The sequence below is a fragment of the Manduca sexta genome, chromosome 15 (genome assembly GCF_014839805.1).
Source record: "Manduca sexta isolate Smith_Timp_Sample1 chromosome 15, JHU_Msex_v1.0, whole genome shotgun sequence".
Taxonomy (NCBI): domain Eukaryota; kingdom Metazoa; phylum Arthropoda; class Insecta; order Lepidoptera; family Sphingidae; genus Manduca; species Manduca sexta.
Genome location: NC_051129.1, coordinates 9,395,537 through 9,414,823, shown reverse-complemented (window position 1 = coordinate 9,414,823; position 19,287 = coordinate 9,395,537). Strand labels below are relative to the sequence as shown.

The following is a 19,287-nucleotide window of genomic DNA, read 5'->3' as shown; positions in this document are numbered from 1 at the left end:
CAAATTCTTATCTGTACCGCTTATGCTTTTCAAATGCTTTGAGCTAAGAAAAGGAAAGAATGTTTCATCATTATTTATTTATTAAACTTTAACGTTATAGGTACATGTTCCATTTATTAATAAAGTTGGTTATTACATAAATATAACTACATAGAACAACTGATATATATGTATGGCGTATATAACATGACAAAATTTTATTGCCGTTCATCGACGTTTAAAAGAAAAAAATTGTTATGATTCGTATAGTTTATAATATTCTTGTACCATAAACTATGCTCTTAATTTGACATCCTGATCCTTGGCTTTGAAATCTTTCAACAATGCCGACACATCACACATTTATCCCCGAAGGTATATATGGCAGATGTATGGGCAATCTCTTTTCACTAAATTCCGTCCCATAATGTGGTAGGGGGCGAAACTTTCGCCGTATTGGGCTCAAATTCCAAACTATGTGCTAATACTAAGCAGAAAGCACTATATTACTCCGATCCGAATCAGTTCCGGGAGCTCAGGGAACTGGTCATACACACGTATAGGTCTCATCCACGAAGATGTGTCCCACCTTGTATTGAGCGGGGGTGTTGCGCGGTGTCGCGGGGTAAGGGGACTGATTCAAGCACTTTCCCCGATGCTATATATCGTAGTGTGCGTGTGTATTTATACTGTTCACGCACACTGTAAGCGATTAGGGCAAGCAGTGGAGCGCGTCTTCATGAATGAAATGATCTAAAATATAACTGCGCCACTGATGCGGTTTAAATTATAGCAATCACATTATAAAATTAATATCCTAGTTGAGGATTTTTCTTAGACCCATTTACAGGATTTTTATTGGAAACATAACTAAAGCCACCAAAGAAGGCAATCAGGCTACAAAGAAAGAACAAGTTCTTGTTAACTACAAGCCAGGTTGATTGTCTTTAGTGCTAATTAACTAACAGAAAACAAAGTTGAAAAGCTTGGTAGTCTGGCAATCGTATTAACTTTACCGCGTAGGCTTTTGTAGAAATATAAATCTCTTTAGTTATTCCTTTTGTGGCGATGACGTTAAGAAAATAACAAAAAACGAAATGAGTTTAGCTGAAAAAACATTAGCTGCCGTATTCTAAAATAATAAAACTATTGTAAGAAGGGAATCACAGAAATTGGAACACAAATCTAAATAAATACACGAAGCGAGAACCTTATGATTTTTATGTTGATTAAAATTAATATATTATTTGTATTTTTTATACGAAGGTTTTAGTATTTGAATGGACAAAAAAAATGGCACTAAAACAAAACTCACAAAATAAATTATTTTATTTTTATGTATTCATTATTAAAATTTATACTTCGAAATTAACACTAAACCAATTTGAACCTACAAACGGTGCAATGGGTAACAACCAGGAGGCAATAACTAACATTTCTTGTTTTACTACGAGTAATAAAATGGTACAACAAAAAGCGTGTGAAACCACCATTAGAATTTACGGCCCTATTTTCGACTCAGTTCTATTTGATTACTAAAGTTATTGTGAAATAAACTCAAAATGCAGCCATATTTTGGTAACCCTAGCTGCTATTATTTGAAATTTCTAGTTTATGTTTATAATAGTAGAAACTGAATAGGGTTGTCAATTTTATAGTTTCTAAATTCGAAGAGTACCAGCAAAATTCTACGCAGTTTGACTGTTTCAATTTTAAGAGATTTTCTTTTAAACCATAATGTTAAGTATAAGGTTGAAATTGGTGAAAAATAATTTATCGTGGCACCTTAACAGAAAATAGTACACAAAAGAGGGTGGTGTAAGGCAGCAGTGGCGAAAGGCCCATATAACGCGATTTTTGCGTTTTCCTTCTCGTGATTTATATTAAATCTAATTATTAATATAATTTGCGGACCGCATTTTTGCAGTGCCTTTTATATTGCTTTGAATGACGAGACAAGCTTGCCGTTCGCCTGATGGTAAGCAATACGACCGCCCATAAACAGTAGAAACATCATTCAACACCTTGAATTACAAAGTATTGTTTGAAGTACATTGCGCTCGCCATCCTGAGCCATGATGTTGTCTTATTATGTTTTATACAGGGTCATTTTGACATTGCGTTACTATGTTGAACCACACATTCATTTTCATCTTTGCTGACATTGTGACAAAAATCATCCTTTAATAACGAATACTTTCGCCATAAATAATTATTTTAGTTTTCTGATTTTTTGATCATTTTGTACTTTAGTGCGAATATGGCGTGTATCTGAGTGTATTTCTGACTAAAAGTATGATGTTGCCTCTGCGATGAATTCCCTTAGAGTACTAGCACTGGCCCTAGGGCGCGTAAAATTAAAATTACTTTTTATTAACCTTAATTTCGTTCGAAACTTACACTTTTGTATTTTATAATTACGACTGAAATAACTTATTGTAAAGTGTTACTTACAATTAGATAGGTATGTGGTTTCATTTAGTAACGCAATGTCAAACTATTACCCTGTATATTGTGTTGGGTTACCTTTCCGAATACTTCGCCCTTCGCCACTACACGGCATATTGGTTCACAACACTGGACCGTCATTATCATCATCATTATATTCCTATGTCTCCTAGATGGGGCAGAGGGCATCCACAGTGCGCCGCCATCCCGCTCGGTCTTGAGCTTCGCGTTTTATTTCACTCCAGGTCTTCCCGATGTTCTTTCCCTCTGCGATGACGGTCCGCCGCCAGGTCTGCTTAGGGCGGCCACGTTTCCGCTTTCTTTGGGGATTCCAGTCTAGGGCTTGCCTCGGTATGTGCTCTTCGGAAAGTGTGGCCGTGCTAACAAACACTGGACAACAACACTGGACCGTGCTCGGTTTTTATTGTCAAACCAGTTATCATCTCCTTCCTCATTATGTAGATACTTGTAAAGTTCTAGCTAAGTCCGAGTTGTAAGTTACAGTGAAACTTCGCGCGAACTGTCCACTGAACAACCGACTTTAGATAATTAGCAACTGAGCTCTAACTTGCTAACTACAAAATTAGAATGAATTGGTGGCTGTTATTAAAATATCAAGCGGCGATAGCTTAGTTGGGTGTGCAACGGACTGCTGAGACGAATGTCCGCAGGATCAAAACCCAGGGACACATATTCTTTTCTAAAATTATGTGTGTATTCTTTGTGAATTATAACTTGCTTTAACGATAAAGGAATACATCGTGAGGAAACCAGTATATCTGAGAATTTCTCTATAAGAATTTTGAGGGTATGTAAAGTCTACCAATCCGCACTAGGCCAGCGTGGTGGACGAAAGCCTAATTCCTCTCAGTAGTAGAGGATGCCCGTGCCCAGTAGTGGGGCTGTATATAATACAGTGCTGATATTATTATATTCTAGGAATAAAGCATTATTTGATAATTTGAAGCAAAAATTTGGACAGTCTGCCTTTCGTATCATGAATATCCATGAAACTGTCATTGAGCCGAAAACTATTACTACTAAAAAAGCAATGTGCCTTAAGAAAGACTTATTTGAATATAGAAATCCATGCTATATTTGATCCCGTTATTGCTACCTTAAGTACACCGCTTTAAGTATGTTTGCTACCAGCAGTAGATAAGCCAACAAATATTGTTAAACGAACTATTCGCAAAACTTTACAGACAAAATCTTGAACTTTGAAGGGCGTTAAAAACCTCGTAAATCTTCTCCTTTATTGCAAGCGATAAAATATCAAAATTTGTGAATAGGTATACGTCATTGTGGAAAGTGGAAAAAATACGAGACTTGCTTTAAATGCTGATCGTGTAGGCGGCTCATAAAAAATATTGGCAAAACTTTTTTATTGCCAGCCTTTGGAATTACATTTCTAAGTTTTTCTGTAAAAGATACACGTATTAAATAATCAGGCCATTAAAGAATTTTATTTCTGCGATAACACATTTTATCTTCACAGATAATATGATTTTATATATTATTAGGGTAGGCGGTAGTGATGATACCTCTTTCAGCGTCAAAGCTAAAATGTTGGGCAACGGCTTGCTGTGTTTCCGGGATTGCAAAGTCCATAGGCGGCGGATGCTGCTTTCCATCAGGTAGACCGCTAGCTCGTTTGCTTATTAAGGGAATAAAAAAAAAGTTTCCTCACGATGTTTTCATTATGATTTCTTTTGTTTACGCGAATATTAGACATTGAAATTAAACTAATTTTCGGATTCTATCGCGGTTAGTTTTTTTGTTTGTGTTTGATGTTTTCATTCATTGTCATAAGCGATAATTGACAAGAATACTCACGTATCTTCGGAGTCATATACTTGTGGAGGATATGTGTAGCGTACACCTTGTGTTTTGAACTGGTGGATCTTAGGGCTTTATCAATAGATGTTGGTGGTAGGATATATTTTATATGCGCACGGATAGCGATCACAGTACACAAGGTGTTACAACCCGTCACAGTGTCCCACGTAAGTGTGTCGTGTTCCGGGATCAGCCTTTGTACATCCAGTTCCAATAGGCCGGCATAATTGTGTTGACTGCCGAGGATTAATCATCTGCATACCTGAGAAGTTCTCTAAAGGAATTTTGAGAGTATGTGAATCTACTCATCCGCACTAGGACAGCGTGGTGGACTAAGGTCTAACCCTTCCCAGTAGTAGAGGAAGCCCGTGCCTGGCAGTAGGACAGTACTTAATACAGAACTGATATTATTTAAATATTATTTTAACCTCTTTAAACTCTCCCAAAAATCGTACCTGACTCGCCACTCAATATCGTATCACTCTGAAACGTTAATGGGCACCGTGTTGCGTAAACTATGAAAGTTAGTCAAACGCGCGTCAACATCGCATGTGTACGGCCATATTGCTTTCCGTCCGCCACGTAGGAAAATGCTTCGGCGACAACGAAACTGCAATATGGCTCGCACTGTAAGCACGTGATTACGTTCAGGTTCCAACAACGATAATATAGGTGCTAGATGTGGTTTTAGTCGATGTTAGTTTACTTTAGGCTGTGTAATAAATGTACATGAAATATGTTGATACCATTTTAAGAGTAGTATGTGCAATATTTAGTAATGTCGAATGGTTATAGAGAATATCCGCACTTTACACCGCAATTCTCGCACTCAACACGCTAATGTTATTTCCTATAAAAGTTATAGATACCAAAACAAATTCACAAGCCGCCAATAGACATAATAAGTAAGCAGGAAAATATATCGGAAAATCAAATCAAATTTCAAGATTTATAACTAGATAACTCACTACTTATTTTCTAGATTTCTGACACAAATGCCTACTATGTCCGCCTCGTGGTTAGGAGGCGGCAGTCTTCGAAACGTCTGAAGTAAAAATTTAAAAAATAATCACGAATGAATCCGTAAAATAATTCTATTGCACACTAGCTTTTGCTCACGGCTCTGCCCGCGTGAAGAAGTTTTTCCGGGAGAATCTCCCGCTCTCACTACCTTTTGCTCACAGTTCTACCCGCATGCAAAGTTTTTCCAGAATAAGCCTCCTCTTTATTCTTTCCCGGGATAAAAAAAGGCTTGTAGTACTTCGGAGTAATGTAACTTCCTACAAGTAAAAAAATAAATTAAAAAAGAATCGGTTTAATATTTCCTGAGAGTAAGGCGTTCAAATAACAAACTCTTTAGCTTTTTGTATTTAGTATAGACTTATGTTTACCATAAGAAATCATAATACGAATAATACGACTATTTAAGCTTAAAAGAAAACTATTTGAGCTAACACAATAGTTAATGTTTACTATATTTATTAGATTTACAATCTGTTTCAACTTTATTGGAAACTATAATATAGTGTATGTAGTTGCCTACTTAAGGAGCACAGAATTTAGATAATGTTTAATATATTTTTGATCTTTGTTTTATTACTGCGTTTTATTAGAAGTCTTAAAACAAAATTATAAGACTGATTATGCATTGTTAACTGTATTGGCTATAGTCGTGACAACGAGTCCGTTTGCAAATCTATCTGTTTATAACTTAATTGAGTAAGTTTTCAATGACTGCACTTGAGAATATCAATCGCGTACGTGCACCGTTTTAAAGCAGTCTTATGTTTTGACTCCGGTTATACTAAAAAATCAAACGCTATTATATTAATACATTTGAAAATAATTCTCGTATGCCATTTATAGTTTATTGCTCTATCCCTAAACGGGAAGGGTGAAAGAAAACCTAGTGGGGAAGATTTTAATTTTTCGTACAAAAATATGTCAAATAAATAAAGGCTTCGACTACGAATGAAGGCGTTATTTTTATTTATTTATTATTATTTTTCTATTGCCTTAGTAGACAAACAAGCAAGCGGTCAGTCTGATGGTAAACAGCATCCGCGCCCATGAACTAAAACAATGCCAGAGGCACAACCAAGCCGTTCCCTAGTGGGATTCGCATTTTCTTTTAAAGAGCTATTTCTTTAAGTAGTAAAAACTAGATAGAACATAATACTGCCGTGCTAAGCGTAAAAGCGGTATGTCAGGGAAACCTTATTTCGAGATAATAGAGGTTTTGTAACTTTATAGGTTTGTATATTAAACTGAGATAGAGAAAATCTTTTAAGTATTTTTTGCAAGTTCTAAACAAGATACCGTTATTTATGTAAGTTCATTGGATGGTTATTTCTTTAAGTTATCTGACGAAATAAATATCAAGATATTGTTTTTTTTTTTGAGATACCGAATTTGAGCTTAGCACGGCAGAATAGTATACGTTAACAAAATTCTTAACAAACGTGAAATCAAATTTAACGCAGCACCTTTACCAGTTCTAGCAATAAACTAACCAACCAAGGGTTTTAACTTATGAGTTTCATATGTAAATTTATTGCACCCGACGTTGGGCTAATTTGAACCATAAATTTCACTATATTTGTCTCTATGGGTATTTACCTGCGTTCAACAAATATGCATATTGAATTTATATGGGTTTAAATTTAAATATGGTTGAATTTGTGTTGATTTATTGGTAGGATACGTCGGAAGTTTGACGTGCGGTTCGTTGATCAGATAAATGGCGTTAAAATGCTTCTTATGTTTTATCCTTTTTTGTCTGTTTTAAGTTTTTACTTATATATCTAAATAATATTAATAACAAATATTATTATTTTTGCCGCTGTACCAATATATAAATTTGCATGCTGTGGTCTCCTATAATTGAAGAGGCACGTCACATTACTAATTGTAAAAATGCTACGAAATTGTTTTTATTATATCCCATGTATGCTTCGTTGGAGGTCCTTAAATAAATAAATAAAAGTTATTTAAGAGTCTATTTGATAATGTTCCAGTTATTTGTCAGGTAACGTATAAGAAAGTGAATTCTAAATACACTGTTTTTTATCGATCGTTTGTATCGATAATTTGACGGCATAATTTATTATTTGGTCGTACTATATTTATGTATTCGCGAATTTATTTTACTTAGGCATAGCATATAGAGTATAAATTATAGTTATACAAAAAGGATGCATATAGTATTAACAATGCTAAATTTAAACTCCTATAAAAGCTACGCACATAACAATTTTAAACACTGAATTACAATTACAGTTTTTAAGCGTTATACAATGAATCAAGTAGTTACTCAATCATTGTGAAATAAGCCTTAGTGATTTTTTATAGATATTTGTACGCAGCGAAATGTTCGGGACATGTGTGATTTTCCCATAGCAGCGGTCTATGTTATCGCTGCGGCCAGCCTGAGTATAAAGCCCGGCAATACGAAGCCTCACCGAGCTACACCATTTCCGTCAAAGCCGACTATCCCGCCAAGCATCCAGTTGGTAGCCAGGTTTGTCTTATCTTGTCAAACCTGGCATCGTCTGAGAAGATGAGCTACTGTTGGCCCTGGCTCCACCCATCGCAGGCCCAGGTTTTTTTTCATGATATGGTCTTAATTCTGTCTTGTTCACATAATTTGCTGTGATTGCAATGTATGGGGTGCTGGAGAGTTTCTGCTATTTGATAAATAGCCCGCCCCCCTCCACATGTGCAACAATAAAGGTTACTTATCCATTATCATGCACAAAGCTTGATCATCATCAGCCGCAGGATGTCCACTGCTGAACATGGGCTCCCCCAAAGATTTCAAGATCGGCCTATTTGAAGCGGCACGCATCTAGCGACTTTTACTCGTATTAGGTCGTCTGTCCACATGATTGGTAACATAGAAACAACTTGGAAACATCGTATACATATCGAAGAGTTGAGTAGTTTGTACAAAAACACCATCATTGCGGTCTGAGTACAAGAAAAGAATACATAGTTTATTTAATACAAATGTAATTTGATACACATAGTTGTAATGGTGTATAAGTTTTTGAAAATAGAACGGTATAAACAGTTCATGTCTTTTCCTCGAAATATCCAGAGGCTACAGCCGGCTATAGCTTAGTTGGTTCTGGAACGGACTACCGAGACGAATGCCCACAGGTTCAAATCCCAAAGGCACACACCTTTGACTTTTCTAAAAAATGATGTGTGTATTCTTTGTGAATTATTGCTTGCTTTAACGGTGAAGGAAAACATCGTGAGGAAACCTGCATACCTGAGAAATTCTCTATTAGGAATTTTTGAGGGCGTGTGATGTCTACCAACCCGCACTAGACCAGCGTGGTGGACTAAGGCTTATTCCCTCTCAGTAGTGAGGAGGCCCGCGCCCAACAGTGGGACAGTACAATACAGGGCTGATAACATTATTATATCCAGAGGCTTAACTAGTCCGTATGGATTTCATGACTATGTCTGTCCCTTGATGTGACATGGGTTAAGCCTATCATTATATCGAGCGCGAATTCTGATCCTGGTAACTGAAGTGTCCATCTTTCCATTTTGATTTTTATTCTAAGTTATTGGTAGCGTGATTTATTTTTATATATGCGCGTCAATGTGGCCCGACTGCACTGGAAAGTGAAGTTGGGTCCAATAGAATGGCTACTGATAGATGATTACCCCTCGGCAGTCGACACAATTACGCCGGCCTGTTGAACTGGATATACGCAGGAAACCTGGAACGCGACATACTTACGTGGGCAATTATAGCAGGTTTTAACATCTAGTGTACGCTGATCGCTATCCGGGCGAATATAAAATATACCATACTACCAGCATATGATTACCACGTAATTATAAAATTAAGATTACCGCATAATTATTAAATCTTAATCCATAGGCTTATAGAGTTAATACTGTGCTAAATATAAAGTTAGACATACATACTTATTGTACATATCAGTCGCTATATTTGACTAATTATAACATTAATCTCAGTATTAAATGGGATTATCAGATATGTTTATATAATATAATTAATATGTGCAATATAGCGACCCTGATAATATATTTTACTAACATTATAAATGCGAAAATTTGTGCTTATGTTTGGATGATTCTTAGAAGTATACGCAAAAAATGCTCATTTGGGTGAAATTTGGCACAGATAAGACTAGATATAGACTCTATCCTAGGATAAAATGCTGAACTTATTTATATGAAATTTGGAACACATACATATAGACTTTGATTAGATTATTTTTTTTTTGCTTAATATTTATCTAGAAAAAAACGAATACTTCATTCTGGGAAAGATCTTTAACGCAGATGCGCTGCTAATACCTAATAAATACTTACAACAAATACCAAAACAGTTTACAAATTGTTACAAACGAAGTAAATCTGAAACTAAACAGATTTTTATCGATATGAAATCCTACTAACTTACGCAAATAAAATAGAATACGGCAAATACGAATTTCATAACAAAGTACGTGAGACAACTTTAAAAGTGAGCTTCCGTGTATAGTTTTACAATAATGTGCATTGCTCCTGAGGGGCGCTCGGAAAATAAAACTGAGACGGGCGAGCGATATTACAAAATTTATGAAAAGCCCAATATGTTCCACGGACGGAGTATTTATTTTTCACAGACACAAGCCCGCACACAATCACGAACACGCGCGCGTGCACACACACGCAAACGCACTTGCACACGCACTAATCAACTGAGCTAATGGGCTGATGTCTTTTTTTATGAAATCGTATTACCAAGTACTGTCTAGAGTACTTGGTCACATAAAATAGATGTATCTAGACAAAATAACAAGTACTGGCCCATGAGGGGATCGAACCCGCGACCTTCGCGTTATTAGCACGACGCTCTAACCAACTGAGCTAATGGGCCGATGTCTTTGTCTCTGAAGTTGAGTTACCAATTACTGTCCAAAGTACTTGGTTACATTAAATAGATGTATCTGAAACAAAAGTACAAGTGCTGGCCCATGAGGGGATCGAACCCGCGACCTTCGCGTTATTAGCACGACGCTCTAACCAACTGAGCTAATGGGCCGATGTCTTTGTCTCTGAAGTTGTGTTACCAATTACTGTCCAAAGAATTTGGTCACATTAAATAGATGTATCTGAAACAAAAGTACAAGTGCTGGCCCATGAGGGGATCGAACCCGCGACCTTCGCGTTATTAGCACGACGCTCTAACCAACTGAGCTAATGGGCCGATGTCTTTGTCTCTGAAGTTGTGTTACCTAGTACTGTCCAGAGTACTTGGTCACATTAAAATAGATGTATATTAAACAAAATAACAAGTACTGGTCCATGAGGGGATCGAACCCGCGACCTTCGCGTTATTAGCACGACGCTCTAACCAACTGAGCTAATGGGCCGATGTCTTTGTCTCTGAAGTTGTGTTACCTAGTACTGTCCAGAGTACTTGGTCACATAAAATAGATGTATCTAGACAAAATAACAAGTACTGGCCCATGAGGGGATCGAACCCGCGACCTTCGCGTTATTAGCACGACGCTCTAACCAACTGAGCTAATGGGCCGATGTCTTTGTCTCTGAAGTTGTGTTACCTAGTACTGTCCAGAGTACTTGGTCACATAAAATAGATATATCTGATACAAAAGTACAAGTAGTGGCCCATGAGGGGATCGAACCCGCGACCTTCGCGTTATTAGCACGACGCTCTAACCAACTGAGCTAATGGACCAATGTGCAGTTTTACGAAATCGCCATACCCACCTCGGTTGGTAACACAGAAAATTTAATGGCGGCCACAGTGGGAAAAAATTGTAAGGCTTCATAGAGCAGCCGTAGAGTTATGAAGTGAGAAAGGTAAGATGCTTGCACGAAGTAATGGTCATATTAAAAGGTTCCATTGCCTCAAGATACAATCATAATTGCGAGTAAAACCAAAAAAGCAAGGGTCAGAGAACGTTAACTAACGAACGCAAACTAATGCGTGTGGATGTTTCACCAAAAGTGAACAATGCGGTCCCGATAGGCAAAAATAATTTCTTCGCGTTCGATTTCGCTTATTCGCTCGATCTGTATCCATCTTAAGACTCATAAGAATGATTAGCAATAGGGTAGATGACTACTTTTTTTCAAAAACTCTTATCAAAAATGTTTGTCATCAAAATATAATGGAAAAATATTTTTTAAAATACACACAATAATAAATAAGTCATATAAAGCTTTGAAATTTAGTGAAAAGGATAGCTGTCATACAACAGTAATACCAAACTGTGACGTCACCAAATGTTACCGACAACAACGCTGAGCGCGTCAGAGAGAGTTAGCACGATAACTTCATCACGCCCTCACTTTTAGTCACAACAATAATTCAAATATGGATAACTGGGTTATTTTTCAAACAATTTTGATGCAAATTTTACAGAATAATTAGTTTTTCGTGTATTTATTTGTTAGATATTGAACAATGTATTAAATCAAACATACGAAACTACCCTGTTACATCGACAATTCTTGACTATAATATAGAAAGATGAAGGATACCTCTCCAAATTTTTATTGTTGCACTAAAAATAATAAAAGAAGTATGCACTGTCTAAACTGCCTCTGATTTTCTACATTCGGTGCTTCGGTGAAGTACTTGTACTACGCGATACGACTGCTGTTCTCAGATGCTGAGTTCGAATCGTGGGTCGGGCAAAATTATATTTAGGTTTTTTTGCCCACTGAGTCACTATCACGAGGTCTGGAATTTATGCCTGATATGATATAGTTTCAGCGGCAAACAGCGGCGATAGCCTAGTTGGGTGTGGAACGGAATGCCGAGACGAATGTCCGCAGGTTCAAATCCCAAGGGCACACACCTCTGACTTTCTAAAATCATGTGTGTATTCTTTGTGAATTTATCGTTCGCTTTAACGGTGAAGGAAAACATCGTGAGGAAACCTGCACATCTGAGAAGTTCTCTGTAGGAATTTCGAAGGTGTGTGAAGTCTACCAATCCGCACTAGGCCAGCGTGGTGGACTAAGGCCTAATCCCTCTCAGTAGTAGAGGAGGCCCGTGCTCAGCAGTGGGCAAGTATATAATACAGGGCTGATATTATTATATTATTATGATATAGTTTCGTTCCGTATTACATCATGGAACACTTGTCGAAAAGTGGATGTCCTTGCACTTAAGCCTACCCCTTTCAGAATAAAGGAGTAATTTATAATAATTTCTTATGTTTACAGAAATTATATAAAAATTAAACTATTTTTCGGATTTTATCGACTTTTCGGATGACCAACCCCGTGACCACGAGAACTGCAGTCTTCAAAACGTCGAGAGAAAATTAAAATATAAAATCCGAAAAATAGTTTAATTTTAAGAAGTAATGTGTTATAATTTCTAAACATTGTATGACAAACATTAAACAGTTTAAACTGAACGCAACATTCAACAACGATGCTCACATCTCGCGGATAGATGAGGTTTTAATGGAGTTACTTGTAATACACTGATGTGTTTAGTTGCTACTAATGGATTACTCAGCGCACTTATACATTTCCAATTGTAATAACAAAATAATTGTTATGTATTGGATTTTAATCTGCTACGTTTTGCTGTAATTACGAGAAATAATTTCTAAACAGTATTCGAGCTTTGGTTAGAAAATGAATATTCATTCATCCCCAAAATAAGTGATGCAAAATATTGCACATTACGGAGCTCAATTGCTCTATATTTCTAACTCTAGTTTGGTTTCAACTGAACAGATATTTGACATGAATTACATTTATAGAGGCGGATTATTTTATTCCCTTTTTTAAAGCAACGCATGATTTCAGCCATTGTGGATGTTGATAGTCGGTGGATTTGTATTTAAATATTCCATTGTGTTGGTGAATCCTTGTTTAAAGGATACGCTCATGTCATCGATAAAAAAAATCACAACTGATTTAAAAGTAAAAAGGTACTCATATTTTCAAGATTACTGAACTAATCAAAACGAAAATATACGTTTATTTATGTTTTTAAATACATCATACAATACCTCAATGCAATGAAAATACATTTTAGACTTGTAAATTAAATTAAATATAATGTAATAAGACGCCAATCTAAATTATTCTCAATTATAACTCCTATTGACACAATGAAATAGAAAAAGTTGTAACTACGCCTAACACAGCAGAACCACAAAAGAGTTTTGTTCTATTACGTGAGAAATAAGTCAAGAAAATAAACAAAACTAATTTCAAAGTGCACTTTGTTATGTAAAGACTGAGACTAAATGGGAGTCGCTTTCCTGTTTTATGACCCTAAAGATACTTATCTTGGGTAATGTCTTCAGATTGCATTAAACAAGTTGTTAACGGTCGTCGGAATGGTACGCACCGAAAAATTACAGATATTTTTCTTGATACACGCACGGTGTCTTGACCCTACTGTCCTTGAAAGTAAGAAGAAAGTAAGTTTTGGTTAGTAAAGTGGGGTCCAATAGAAAGTCGACTGACGAGAGACGATGACCCTCGTCAGTCGGCACAATAATGCCGGCCTGTTGGAACACAGGCTACTCCCGGAACGCGACACACTTTGAAAAGCAATGGTCTATGGCATCATGAATAGACCCGAAAGTTGTGCAAAACAAATTCCTCTCAGCTTAACAAGATCAACAAATACATTTGTCGTTGTATTTTTGCTGGCGCCATGTTAAGTGGAGCCCAATTTGTTAATAACCTTCAATTACAGATATAACAAATGTCAACATCTCTCATTGTTCTATTACGCTCCCAAATTCGGTGATGTCAGTATGCAAACATTTTTTTAATTAGACCAATCTGTTTATTAGGAGACACGGTTTAAATTATTATGTATTTTCTAACAGAATCCATCCGTGGCGTACCAACAATCAACTCATGCAAGCATTGTTGTATTTCTCTTGCCCAAATTCGCAGACGAACTGGATGGTAAAATACTAGCTCACAATAAATGTACTATTAAAGCACTTTAAGAGAATATAAACATTAAGAACTGATTTCTAAGTAAATAACAAATACAATTTCTTAGAATAGGGGCAAAATAGATGCAGATAAACAATATTTTGTCTGCAAAATTATTTTTCAAATAATTATACATAGATATTTAAAATACGCACTGGTAGTAATTAACTAAACTTCCTGAAGTCCTCTGCTACCTCTCGTTGCATCACAAAAAGTACTTTTTATGCGGGCACGATACACCCCTTGTACCTATTGGTAAGTGAAGTAGGTTACAGATAGTGTGTCGACTGACGAGGTATTGTCATTCTCAATGTGTGTGTGTGTGCTCTTGTACTAGCTACTAGTTTTACCTATATTACTTATGAATATGTCCTTTAAGCGTGCTCCGTTTTCTCCTTCATACTTCAAACTAAGTTTAGAAAGCTAAAATACCTCGATGTTACAATTCCCGAAAAAACAATTATATGTATTTGGGACGAGAGTCGAACACTGAAATCAACCTTAAAGAGTTCTTTCAACTAACCTTACATACGTATAATAAAAAAGATATATAATAATATATGTTCAAATGGTTAGCAAACTTTCGTTTAGAGCCATGGGAAAAAAAATATATAGGATATGCTTTGCCATTCACCATTTTAGCTGATATCGATAGGCTCGTATTAAATGACGTTGAAACTAGTTGCACCTCTGCCGAGAACTTCAAGAACACATGTATGTGTCTGAATAAATATACATACATACAAACTCTTCAACACGAAATATCAAGTCTCAGTATCAAGATAGCGAGCGTAACCGCACGAGAGAAATGGCGAGTAACTTCGAATGACCACCGTAAACAGTCTGTAGAACCGAGACCGAATTTCCTCGTTGACTCTGCGGTCCTTAGTGCAGACTGCTAGATGTTTCAGTCTGTTTCCAGGTAAAGCGTTGTGGTGGTGAGCATACTTACTATTTTGTTGCTAGGCGTATTAGAAACGGAGAAATTCAAATGCAAGAGCGTCACATATTAGAGAAGGAGAAACAAAGTGTAAATCAAAAACATATTTCGAGCAATGCTTTTGTAAGATATAGAAGGCACAAAAGAGATAATTGAAAATGGGATATTTCTTTATTCATCATTTTGTTTTCTGAATCCCGTAGGTACTTGTATCGTACCCGTTTTTCATATTTAGTGTACAGACGCAGAAAACCTACGATTTCATCATATACATAGATATGTTTTGTCAACCGCTTCTGAGAAATGCATGACAATATTATATGACTTGTAACAAGAATCCATTGAATACATTATACTATTTAACACACATAAAGCATTACATTACGATACTAAACGTTAACGCACGTAGCGTCATTAATTTGATTGTTAAGCCACGTGCTTACGTAATTGAATCGGGTAATTCTTGTTTTGTTGACTGAATTATCTATTGCCGAGCGTTGGCTGCTTATATGCGGATTAGGTCTTGAGTTTGGTTATCATGGACTATTCGGCTGTGGCGACAGGTGAAATATTCCAAAAGGGTATATCTCACTATATGCATATATGCGGTCAGCAACTCGTCCTAATAATAATTACATACAACATCACGCATTTTATCCCCGAAGGGGTATGCAGACGTGCAACCATGGCACCCACTTTTGCCAAGTGTGTTCCGTCCCATGATGTGATAGGGGGCGAGCCTATCGCCATATCGGGCAAAAATTCTAGACTCCGGGTTGATACTGAGCAGAAAAACCCAAATATCACTTTGCCCGACCTGAGATTCGAACCCAGGACCCGGGATTCAAGCGCTGCCGTACCGCGCATGCAGTACAACTACGCCACCGAGGCGGTCCTAATAATAATTATATTTTACGTAAATAACCAAATTAATCTGACTAGAATTCAGTTACATGGACTCGTTATATTTAGTGTAGTCACTTGTAAGTAATTTATCTATTTAACTTGTAGATTAAATAAAATAAAAGACTGTATTTCTGATACAGGCACATAAAAGGCTCTTACAATAATAATAATATCAGCCCGGTATTATATACTGTCCCACTGCTGGGAACGGGCCTCTATTGCTGAGAGGGATTAGGCCTTAGTCCACCACTCTGGCCTAGTGCGGATTGGTAGACTTTACACACGCACAAAATTTCTATAGAGAACTTCTCAGGTATGCAGTTTTCCTCAAGATGTTTTCACCGTTAAAGCGAGGTATAATTCACAAAGGCTCCTATGACAATTTTAAAATATAATTAAATTAATTAGGTATTTTATTTAGGGAACCAGCACGGGCTAGGTATAAAGGATATGGATAGATTAATGGTTGAATGAACTTCTAAGGCTAAATAACATGCTCACGGCTCCACCCACTTTTAAAACCCTTTCAAAATTACAATAGAACACATCCTACAGAGACAACGTAGATTTTAACATCAAAATATTTTTTAGAGTTCATTGGCTTCATAAATTATTAGCTACAAACTAAAAGTTATCTTACATTGCTTCTATTAATATTGGTATAAAAACTTGACTTTAGTTTATACTTTATGACAAGATAGGAGCATTGTTAACCATGCGAGCGCTCTCGTGTTTGTACCTATAAAAGAGGCTAAGCGCAGGTAACATAAGCGCATCAATGGTTCCGTGAACTGATAGCGTTTTAAAGCGCTTTATAGAATACTCGGTATTGCTTGCAGGTTCGCCCGCGTGAATAGCCTTTCCCGCTACTAATATCCCTGAACAAGAGTACCGATCAATGAAACCAGCGCCATATTTTTGAATAATTCAATATAAAATTTAATTATTTCTCACAGCAGTAAATTAGCGGGATAAAAATACCATATGTGTTAACCCAAGACATGGTCTATATGTGTGCCAAAGTTCACTTAAATCCGTTCAGATGTTTCTGTATTTACTTTGAACAAACATCCAAACATTTTCACAATCTTTCGCATTAATATTTAAATTAGTAAGATAAGTGATATATTTCTAGGATAGGTTATTATTATTTATACTGTAAGATAAAATCAATTCACCGACATATTTCTTGTTCAAGTCTTTATTAATTGTAATATTTACTATAATGATAATAATGTTATAGAAACTCTTCGACTCGTGTCATAAAAAGCCCTTTAAATCTTGAACAGATAAAAATGTAGATTTACTAAAATAGAATCTCGTTGATCCTTTACTTTATGTTTTATGTACGGATCCCTCAAAATCTTTATCAGTTTATATCCATCAGTAGATAAAGTTTACAGCAATGAAATCGAGATAAGTTAACCGATAGAAAAATGGGCATGCGAATCTTTAAATTTATGGTCTATAAAAATAATTTAATATAAATTCACTAGTTTGTGAATATGTTTGGGTTATTGTTAGACGTAAATCTAGAAACCGCTGAAGTGATTTGGATGCAATTTAGTAGACTATGTCTTATACTAACATATTTTTGGCTATTTTTTGTTTTGTAAAAGAATTGCCAGAAGTTTTGGAAATTTATACTTACGTCGTACAATTAAACTGGGGAATAATTTGTCTGCATGCGTTCCCTCCAGCATACAACGTGGAGTCCTAGCGGAATGTGAATAAACAAGATAGGCCGGCATAATTGTGTCAATCGACTGAGCATGACCTATATTTTGCCAGTCGATATTCTTTTTGGGCTTCATATTGCTTAACACCACATACGTTGAAAGAAATTTAGTGTATCATTGATAAAATGGTACAATATTTCGTGAAGATTATCTCGAGTGAAGTCGCGAGCAATATCTAGTATAAAACAATTTTATGGTTCAACTACGGAGCTTTTGTTTTATCGAAAATGATAAAGGTTATCGCTACTTGTATCGGAAATGTTGAAATAAATTTTGATTGAAGGTCGGCTATGAAATATTTCATGCTTGCCAATTTATCTTGAATCATTTTCCGTATAAGCCTCTCGGATACTAAGGATTTCAGGTCATCGGCTATAAACCCACGATAGAAATATGAATAAATTTGCATATTTATTTATGTTAATTAATAATGATTTCTTATGTTTACGCGAATGTTAGACATTGAAAATAAAACTATTAAACGGATTTTTTCGCGGTTTTTTATATTATTATTTTCTCCCGACGTTTCAGTCCCTCCCGTGACCATGAAGACTGCAAAGTCTTCGAAACGTCGGGAGAAAATAATAATATAAAAACCGCGAAAAAATCCGTTTAATAGTTTTATTTTCAACATGTTAATTAATGTTTAGCTTTTTATTACTATACTTTATATCTGTTATGTCATCATCATCATCAGCCTACAGCTGTCCACTGCTGAACATAGGCCTCCCCTAAAGTGCGCCACGCTGCTTGGTCCTCCGCTCTCCTCATCCAGCGTCCACCGGCGATCCTACAAATATCGTCGGACCAGCGGGTCTATTATAAGTAATTTTCCTATTTGATTTCATTATCATCAGACCGTTGCAGTCTACTGCTGGACATAGGCTTCTGCCAAGGTATGCCACAGAGCCCGGTCTGCTCTCTATGCATCCAGTCGCTGTCGGCCCTTTTGTGTAAGTCGGCCCGCCATCGAGCCAAATGCATTCCACGCATCGTTTTCCTATATTATATACGTTGGCCTATAACTTAAATAGATTGATAACTCTTTATCGTACATAAGAAGATGAAAAAAGTATTATGAGCTTCATCTTATAATGTTAATACCAATTGGTAATAAGTCGCTGTCTAATTTGAAATTTATCCGTTGACAAAGTGTCACAGCGTCCTTAGCTATTAATACAAAAATATATCTACAGAAAACATGCTAATATTCGCATTAAAGACGTGTAAGTCATGATATGAAGAATATATGAAATGCGTTCTTCATCAGAGCCGTTAAAGAGCTGAATGCGGCTGTGGAGTCTTTAGATCTAGATCTATTTAATTCTAAACCACTTTCATCTAAAAGAGTATTGGCGAGGTCTTGGTTCTCTAGCTGCTAGGCAATGTTATATTTATATTACCTATGTGAGTTCGTCATCTATGTATTATGTGTGTGCTTTACATGTTGTT

The 19,287-nt window shown here is 36.3% G+C and overlaps 6 non-coding genes across 6 annotated transcripts; all 6 read right to left on the bottom strand.

Moving 5' to 3' along the window:
• Positions 1 to 10,100: 10,100 nt before the first annotated feature.
• Trnai-aau lies at positions 10,101 to 10,174 on the bottom strand. Its single transcript has one exon. It is a non-coding gene; the product is annotated as a tRNA-Ile (tRNA).
• Positions 10,175 to 10,265: 91 nt separating this feature from the next.
• Trnai-aau lies at positions 10,266 to 10,339 on the bottom strand. The gene has a single exon. It is a non-coding gene; the product is annotated as a tRNA-Ile (tRNA).
• A 91-nt stretch (positions 10,340 to 10,430) lies between these two features.
• Positions 10,431 to 10,504, bottom strand: Trnai-aau. The gene has a single exon. It is a non-coding gene; the product is annotated as a tRNA-Ile (tRNA).
• A 92-nt stretch (positions 10,505 to 10,596) lies between these two features.
• Positions 10,597 to 10,670, bottom strand: Trnai-aau. Its single transcript has one exon. It is a non-coding gene; the product is annotated as a tRNA-Ile (tRNA).
• A 90-nt stretch (positions 10,671 to 10,760) lies between these two features.
• Positions 10,761 to 10,834, bottom strand: Trnai-aau. The gene has a single exon. It is a non-coding gene; the product is annotated as a tRNA-Ile (tRNA).
• Positions 10,835 to 10,925: 91 nt separating this feature from the next.
• Positions 10,926 to 10,999, bottom strand: Trnai-aau. The gene has a single exon. It is a non-coding gene; the product is annotated as a tRNA-Ile (tRNA).
• Between the last annotated feature and the right edge of the window lie 8,288 nt (positions 11,000 to 19,287).